Below are 9,133 nucleotides of genomic sequence, written 5' to 3'. Positions count from 1 at the left end.
TGGGATGGCAGAACTGTTTGCGATTTTCCGAGCGGGAGGCGAACACGATCATGACAGTAGAGACATTTTGAAATATTTCGCAGTATCCCACACCACAGTTAGTTCCCTGGGAAGCAAACCCCTTTAACTTTTGTTTTCAACATCAATATACAGTGGGCACCGAAACAGCATTTTAACAAGCTGCAGCGTTGGAGTTGATCAGCAGAAATGGCAGTGGTGGGATTCGAACCCACGCCTCTTTCGAGACTGGAACCTGGATCCAGCGCCTTAGACCGCTCGGCCACACTACCAGCCGGCCGCGCCTTCTTATTTTCTTGTATTTCCAATTGTGCTCCTGCATAACAACAGATGCAAAGTCACATGATAAGGGTTCCATGATTCCTCTCGGACTCGCACAGCTGCTGGGATGTCCTCTCGGACTGGCACAGCTACAATGTCAATTTCGCAGCAGATATTGATAGCCCATCAATCCAGACAAAAATCAATGGTAAACTGAGTCTATCTTCTCAGACTCTTTTCAGCTACAAATGTATCTGTGAGTGCTTAAGAATATGGGTTCGCTTATGATTTGGTCAAATAACCATGAGCTGCTTGACATTACTGCAATTTCGAATCTCGCTTTGCTAAATGATTTCGCCCATTGCTCGAAACAGGACGACTTTCACGTTTACACGGAACACCAAACACACCGGACTACAGGGAAAATGCACAAACCTGAGCAGGCCGTAATCCACATCATACCGTGCAGCATAGTTTCAGTCACTGTGTCTGTTTTTTTTTCAGAATAAGAGTCCCAAAGAATGTTCTCCACCCGAAAACCGGAGGTAACATTACAATCCGAGAACGACAGATCACATTGTGAGGATGCTCTGACCTCGGAGCCAGTTCTAGAAGCGACTTTCCTTGCCTTTTACCTTAACCGTGCAATGTGCTGCAGAGATGTTCACACCTGGACATGAGCCACATGGATACCAACTGCGTTGGAAACCTATGTGGGAATCGACGACAAGCGACTCGATAAATTTTGTTAAATTCCATGGTGCTTTTTAGAAATGCAGTTTCTGTTCACCTCAATCAAAACGGCAGTTTCTGAACATAGTAACAGAAGTCACAAGGTAATTACCTCACCGCACCCCCCACTCCGGAAGAGGTGCTAACTGCCCTTGAGTGCTTTTTGTTCTCGATGTGAAGAGCTTTCACGCCTGAGTCACCTTCACGTCTCTGGTTGCTGAGTGAATCACAAAGAAGGAATTTCACCAGAGCTGCAACTGCCTCACTTCTCCACTCGCCCTCCCCGTTTACATTTTCCTGCTCGTCAGTAATTTAAAGAAAACCAAATGGATGCGATGTCATTCTGTAGCCTCTCTGTCGATTCCTCCGTTTCAGTTCCAACATGACTTAGATCTCGGGGCGGACCTTAATACTAGCGACGCTATGAATGCGCAAGTCGAAAGGTTCCTCTGAGCGTGCAATTTCTTTCATTGCTGTTGCTGATTGAATGAGCCACTAACGTGCGAATTGCTCCAAAACATGATTCAGGATATCTGGTGCCAATTCTCGCACGTTGAATCACGATTGACAGCTTCCAAATGAGGTCTTTCTGAGACGACCTTGGGGTACATTTGACAAACAGACAAGTTCAGGAATTCGTGGTGCGCTGTGACACCAGAGCATCTGCTTCTTTCCTGTCTTTGAACCGAGCCGCCTGCGCAAGGAAGGCAAATGCGGTACTGCTTTTCGTGGAAGGATCAGAAGGCGGTAACTACACTCTCCAACAGAATGGCATATGATCAGAACCAGGTTGGAGAAAAACTTAACAACGCTTTGCACTGTAATTAAATGGAATTGCATTACATTTCACTACCAGAGCAGATTTGTTCAAGCAAATTCGAAGGCTGGTATGCAGATGGGAAAGCATGCAAGAAAGCTCAGCTCTTGTCCATGTAAAAGGCTGCAGTTGAAGAACAAAGCAGTTTCTGCCCAGTTTCGAACAATGGCGTCCAACACTGAAAGTTGAATCCGTTCTACGTTTCACCTTTTTGTTTCCAATAGCTCGTTGTTGTCCAGCGTAATTGACATCTTGAAAACGTAAAAAAAAAAGACACGTTAAATTGATGACAAAATATAGACAAAGCTGTCGTCGATGTTTGTACCGTCGGGCGAGGTGGAATAGGCTGGGACGACTTTCCCTGCAGCGTAACAGCTGCGACATGACCTTATGGAAGGGTGGTTAACTAAGTTTTACCCAAGTTGGTGTGAGTTGAAAACTCGAGAGCATAGCTTTAAGGTGATTGGGCTGAAAGTGACAAAGGACCTGAGGCACATTTCCCACAAAGAAGGTTGTGCGTGTTTGGAATGATCTACCAGAGGAAGTGGAGGAGGCTATTACACTCAGAAAATTGCAAAGGTAATCGGGTGAGTTTCTGGATATGATGCGTTTAGAGGGATTGGGGCCAAATGCTGGGGAACGGGACTTGTTTAATTTTGGCGATGTGGTGAGCACGGATGAGGTCCACCGAAGTATCTTTTTCCACGATGTACCCCAATTACGTCATGTTACCGGCTTTAAAGGATTACTTTTTAGCGGAGTTTGCCATCGCAGTCTGTGGCACAAACATTTAGTCTGTTCGATTGCTCACGGGAGAGGTAGTATTGTGAAACACTGCAGAAACGAACGACTTCCTTACTTTAGCTCCGACTGACCATACTCTGCGAAATTTTCCCAGATCCTCTGCTGAGAATTTTTGCTGCTGGAAGTTACCTCAGAAACCCTGTTAAATCGAAATGTATTGAGCGAATCGCAAAACAGAAAGCATTTAACACGGAACACAAACAAACTGGCATATCCCATGCATTTTCAGACACAGAGATGCATGAATGCTAAATGTGAAACAGTCCGAGGGCATGAGTCATAAAGTAATCTCACAACTAACAACAGGGCATTTCCAAACGACTCTTTCAAAAAGCTCAACTTGCCTGGGATGGCAGAACTGTTTGCGATTTTCCGAGCGGGAGGCGAACACGATCATGACAGTAGAGACATTTTGAAATATTTGGCAGTATCCCACACCACAGTTAGTTCCCTGGGAAGCAAACCCCTTTAACTTTTGTTTTCAACATCAATATACAGTGGGCACCGAAACAGCATTTTAACAAGCTGCAGCGTTGGAGTTGATCAGCAGAAATGGCAGTGGTGGGATTCGAACCCACGCCCCTTTCGAGACTGGAACCTGGATCCAGCGCCTTAGACCGCTCGGCCACACTACCAGCCGGCCGCGCCTTCTTATTTTCTTGTATTTCCAATTGTGCTCCTGCATAACAACAGATGCAAAGTCACATGATAAGGGTTCCATGATTCCTCTCGGACTCGCACAGCTGCTGGGATGTCCTCTCGGACTGGCACAGCTACAATGTCAATTTCGCAGCAGATATTGATAGCCCATCAATCCAGACAAAAATCAATGGTAAACTGAGTCTATCTTCTCAGACTCTTTTCAGCTACAAATGTATCTGTGAGTGCTTAAGAATATGGGTTCGCTTATGATTTGGTCAAATAACCATGAGCTGCTTGACATTACTGCAATTTCGAATCTCGCTTTGCTAAATGATTTCGCCCATTGCTCGAAACAGGACGACTTTCACGTTTACACGGAACACCAAACACACCGGACTACAGGGAAAATGCACAAACCTGAGCAGGCCGTAATCCACATCATACCGTGCAGCATAGTTTCAGTCACTGTGTCTGTTTTTTTTTTCAGAATAAGAGTCCCAAAGAATGTTCTCCACCCGAAAACCGGAGGTAACATTACAATCCGAGAACGACAGATCACATTGTGAGGATGCTCTGACCTCGGAGCCAGTTCTAGAAGCGACTTTCCTTGCCTTTTACCTTAACCGTGCAATGTGCTGCAGAGATGTTCACACCTGGACATGAGCCACATGGATACCAACTGCGTTGGAAACCTATGTGGGAATCGACGACAAGCGACTCGATAAATTTTGTTAAATTCCATGGTGCTTTTTAGAAATGCAGTTTCTGTTCACCTCAATCAAAACGGCAGTTTCTGAACATAGTAACAGAAGTCACAAGGTAATTACCTCACCGCACCCCCCACTCCGGAAGAGGTGCTAACTGCCCTTGAGTGCTTTTTGTTCTCGATGTGAAGAGCTTTCACGCCTGAGTCACCTTCACGTCTCTGGTTGCTGAGTGAATCACAAAGAAGGAATTTCACCAGAGCTGCAACTGCCTCACTTCTCCACTCGCCCTCCCCGTTTACATTTTCCTGCTCGTCAGTAATTTAAAGAAAACCAAATGGATGAGATGTCATTCTGTAGCCTCTCTGTCGATTCCTCCGTTTCAGTTCCAACATGACTTAGATCTCGGGGCGGACCTTAATACTAGCGACGCTATGAATGCGCAAGTCGAAAGGTTCCTCTGAGCGTGCAATTTCTTTCATTGCTGTTGCTGATTGAATGAGCCACTAACGTGCGAATTGCTCCAAAACATGATTCAGGATATCTGGTGCCAATTCTCGCACGTTGAATCACGATTGACAGCTTCCAAATGAAGTCTTTCTGAGACGACCTTGGGGTACATTTGACAAACAGACAAGTTCAGGAATTCGTGGTGCGCTGTGACACCAGAGCATCTGCTTCTTTCCTGTCTTTGAACCGAGCCGCCTGCGCAAGGAAGGCAAATGCGGTACTGCTTTTCGTGGAAGGATCAGAAGGCGATAACTACACTCTCCAACAGAATGGCATATGATCAGAACCAGGTTGGAGAAAAACTTAACAACGCTTTGCACTGTAATTAAATGGAATTGCATTACATTTCACTACCAGAGCAGATTTGTTCAAGCAAATTCGAAGGCTGGTATGCAGATGGGAAAGCATGCAAGAAAGCTCAGCTCTTGTCCATGTAAAAGGCTGCAGTTGAAGAACAAAGCAGTTTCTGCCCAGTTTCGAACTGGGGACCTTTCGCGTGTGAGGCGAACGTGATGACCACTACACTACAGAAACAAGCCGGAGTCGGCAGTGCTGCGACTCAATGGCGTCCAACACTGAAAGTTGAATCCGTTCTACGTTTCACCTTTTTGTTTCCAATAGCTCGTTGTTGTCCAGCGTAATTGACATCTTGAAAACGTAAAAAAAAAAGACACGTTAAATTGATGACAAAATATAGACAAAGCTGTCGTCGATGTTTGTACCGTCGGGCGAGGTGGAATAGGCTGGGACGACTTTCCCTGCAGCGTAACAGCTGCGACATGACCTTATGGAAGGGTGGTTAACTAAGTTTTACCCAAGTTGGTGTGAGTTGAAAACTCGAGAGCATAGCTTTAAGGTGATTGGGCTGAAAGTGACAAAGGACCTGAGGCACATTTCCCACAAAGAAGGTTGTGCGTGTTTGGAATGATCTACCAGTGGAAGTGGAGGAGGCTATTACACTCAGAAAATTGCAAAGGTAATCGGGTGAGTTTCTGGATATGATGCGTTTAGAGGGATTGGGGCCAAATGCTGGGGAACGGGACTTGTTTAATTTTGGCGATGTGGTGAGCACGGATGAGGTCCACCGAAGTATCTTTTTCCACGATGTACCCCAATTACGTCATGTTACCGGCTTTAAAGGATTAATTTTTAGCGGAGTTTGCCATCGCAGTCTGTGGCACAAACATTTAGTCTGTTCGATTGCTCACGGGAGAGGTAGTATTGTGAAACACTGCAGAAACGAACGACTTCCTTACTTTAGCTCCGACTGACCATACTCTGCGAAATTTTCCCAGATCCTCTGCTGAGAATTTTTGCTGCTGGAAGTTACCTCAGAAACCCTGTTAAATCGAAATGTATTGAGCGAATCGCAAAACAGAAAGCATTTAACACGGAACACAAACAAACTGGCATATCTCATGCATTTTCAGACACAGAGATGCATGAATGCTAAATGTGAAACAGTCCGAGGGCATGAGTCATAAAGTAATCTCACAACTAACAACAGGGCATTTCCAAACGACTCTTTCAAAAAGCTCAACTTGCCTGGGATGGCAGAACTGTTTGCGATTTTCCGAGCGGGAGGCGAACACGATCATGACAGTAGAGACATTTTGAAATATTTCGCAGTATCCCACACCACAGTTAGTTCCCTGGGAAGCAAACCCCTTTAACTTTTGTTTTCAACATCAATATACAGTGGGCACCGAAACAGCATTTTAACAAGCTGCAGCGTTGGAGTTGATCAGCAGAAATGGCAGTGGTGGGATTCGAACCCACGCCTCTTTCGAGACTGGAACCTGGATCCAGCGCCTTAGACCGCTCGGCCACACTACCAGCCGGCCGCGCCTTCTTATTTTCTTGTATTTCCAATTGTGCTCCTGCATAACAACAGATGCAAAGTCACATGATAAGGGTTCCATGATTCCTCTCGGACTCGCACAGCTGCTGGGATGTCCTCTCGGACTGGCACAGCTACAATGTCAATTTCGCAGCAGATATTGATAGCCCATCAATCCAGACAAAAATCAATGGTAAACTGAGTCTATCTTCTCAGACTCTTTTCAGCTACAAATGTATCTGTGAGTGCTTAAGAATATGGGTTCGCTTATGATTTGGTCAAATAACCATGAGCTGCTTGACATTACTGCAATTTCGAATCTCGCTTTGCTAAATGATTTCGCCCATTGCTCGAAACAGGACGACTTTCACGTTTACACGGAACACCAAACACACCGGACTACAGGGAAAATGCACAAACCTGAGCAGGCCGTAATCCACATCATACCGTGCAGCATAGTTTCAGTCACTGTGTCTGTTTTTTTTTTTCAGAATAAGAGTCCCAAAGAATGTTCTCCACCCGAAAACCGGAGGTAACATTACAATCCGAGAACGACAGATCACATTGTGAGGATGCTCTGACCTCGGAGCCAGTTCTAGAAGCGACTTTCCTTGCCTTTTACCTTAACCGTGCAATGTGCTGCAGAGATGTTCACACCTGGACATGAGCCACATGGATACCAACTGCGTTGGAAACCTATGTGGGAATCGACGACAAGCGACTCGATAAATTTTGTTAAATTCCATGGTGCTTTTTAGAAATGCAGTTTCTGTTCACCTCAATCAAAACGGCAGTTTCTGAACATAGTAACAGAAGTCACAAGGTAATTACCTCACCGCACCCCCCACTCCGGAAGAGGTGCTAACTGCCCTTGAGTGCTTTTTGTTCTCGATGTGAAGAGCTTTCACGCCTGAGTCACCTTCACGTCTCTGGTTGCTGAGTGAATCACAAAGAAGGAATTTCACCAGAGCTGCAACTGCCTCACTTCTCCACTCGCCCTCCCCGTTTACATTTTCCTGCTCGTCAGTAATTTAAAGAAAACCAAATGGATGCGATGTCATTCTGTAGCCTCTCTGTCGATTCCTCCGTTTCAGTTCCAACATGACTTAGATCTCGGGGCGGACCTTAATACTAGCGACGCTATGAATGCGCAAGTCGAAAGGTTCCTCTGAGCGTGCAATTTCTTTCATTGCTGTTGCTGATTGAATGAGCCACTAACGTGCGAATTGCTCCAAAACATGATTCAGGATATCTGGTGCCAATTCTCGCACGTTGAATCACGATTGACAGCTTCCAAATGAGGTCTTTCTGAGACGACCTTGGGGTACATTTGACAAACAGACAAGTTCAGGAATTCGTGGTGCGCTGTGACACCAGAGCATCTGCTTCTTTCCTGTCTTTGAACCGAGCCGCCTGCGCAAGGAAGGCAAATGCGGTACTGCTTTTCGTGGAAGGATCAGAAGGCGGTAACTACACTCTCCAACAGAATGGCATATGATCAGAACCAGGTTGGAGAAAAACTTAACAACGCTTTGCACTGTAATTAAATGGAATTGCATTACATTTCACTACCAGAGCAGATTTGTTCAAGCAAATTCGAAGGCTGGTATGCAGATGGGAAAGCATGCAAGAAAGCTCAGCTCTTGTCCATGTAAAAGGCTGCAGTTGAAGAACAAAGCAGTTTCTGCCCAGTTTCGAACTGGGGACCTTTCGCGTGTGAGGCGAACGTGATGACCACTACACTACAGAAACAAGCCGGAGTCGGCAGTGCTGCGACTCAATGGCGTCCAACACTGAAAGTTGAATCCGTTCTACGTTTCACCTTTTTGTTTCCAATAGCTCGTTGTTGTCCAGCGTAATTGACATCTTGAAAACGTAAAAAAAAAAGACACGTTAAATTGATGACAAAATATAGACAAAGCTGTCGTCGATGTTTGTACCGTCGGGCGAGGTGGAATAGGCTGGGACGACTTTCCCTGCAGCGTAACAGCTGCGACATGACCTTATGGAAGGGTGGTTAACTAAGTTTTACCCAAGTTGGTGTGAGTTGAAAACTCGAGAGCATAGCTTTAAGGTGATTGGGCTGAAAGTGACAAAGGACCTGAGGCACATTTCCCACAAAGAAGGTTGTGCGTGTTTGGAATGATCTACCAGAGGAAGTGGAGGAGGCTATTACACTCAGAAAATTGCAAAGGTAATCGGGTGAGTTTCTGGATATGATGCGTTTAGAGGGATTGGGGCCAAATGCTGGGGAACGGGACTTGTTTAATTTTGGCGATGTGGTGAGCACGGATGAGGTCCACCGAAGTATCTTTTTCCACGATGTACCCCAATTACGTCATGTTACCGGCTTTAAAGGATTACTTTTTAGCGGAGTTTGCCATCGCAGTCTGTGGCACAAACATTTAGTCTGTTCGATTGCTCACGGGAGAGGTAGTATTGTGAAACACTGCAGAAACGAACGACTTCCTTACTTTAGCTCCGACTGACCATACTCTGCGAAATTTTCCCAGATCCTCTGCTGAGAATTTTTGCTGCTGGAAGTTACCTCAGAAACCCTGTTAAATCGAAATGTATTGAGCGAATCGCAAAACAGAAAGCATTTAACACGGAACACAAACAAACTGGCATATCCCATGCATTTTCAGACACAGAGATGCATGAATGCTAAATGTGAAACAGTCCGAGGGCATGAGTCATAAAGTAATCTCACAACTAACAACAGGGCATTTCCAAACGACTCTTTCAAAAAGCTCAACTTGCCTGGGATGGCAGAACTGTTTGCGATTTTCCGAGCGGGAGGCG

At 45.5% G+C, this 9,133-nt stretch overlaps 2 non-coding genes across 2 annotated transcripts; both read right to left on the bottom strand.

Annotated features, from left to right (window-relative positions):
• Positions 1 to 208: 208 nt before the first annotated feature.
• trnal-cag (transfer RNA leucine (anticodon CAG)) lies at positions 209 to 290 on the bottom strand. Its single transcript has one exon. It is a non-coding gene; the product is annotated as a tRNA-Leu (tRNA).
• A 5,952-nt stretch (positions 291 to 6,242) lies between these two features.
• On the bottom strand, positions 6,243 to 6,324 carry trnal-cag (transfer RNA leucine (anticodon CAG)). The gene has a single exon. It is a non-coding gene; the product is annotated as a tRNA-Leu (tRNA).
• Between the last annotated feature and the right edge of the window lie 2,809 nt (positions 6,325 to 9,133).

The sequence above is a fragment of the Chiloscyllium plagiosum genome, unplaced genomic scaffold, assembly GCF_037043375.1.
Source record: "Chiloscyllium plagiosum isolate Xiang-an unplaced genomic scaffold, Cpla_swu_hap1 HiC_scaffold_84, whole genome shotgun sequence".
NCBI lineage: Eukaryota > Metazoa > Chordata > Chondrichthyes > Orectolobiformes > Hemiscylliidae > Chiloscyllium > Chiloscyllium plagiosum.
The sequence above is the reverse complement of the archived record's forward strand: the minus strand, read 5'-3'. Positions and strand labels throughout refer to the sequence as shown.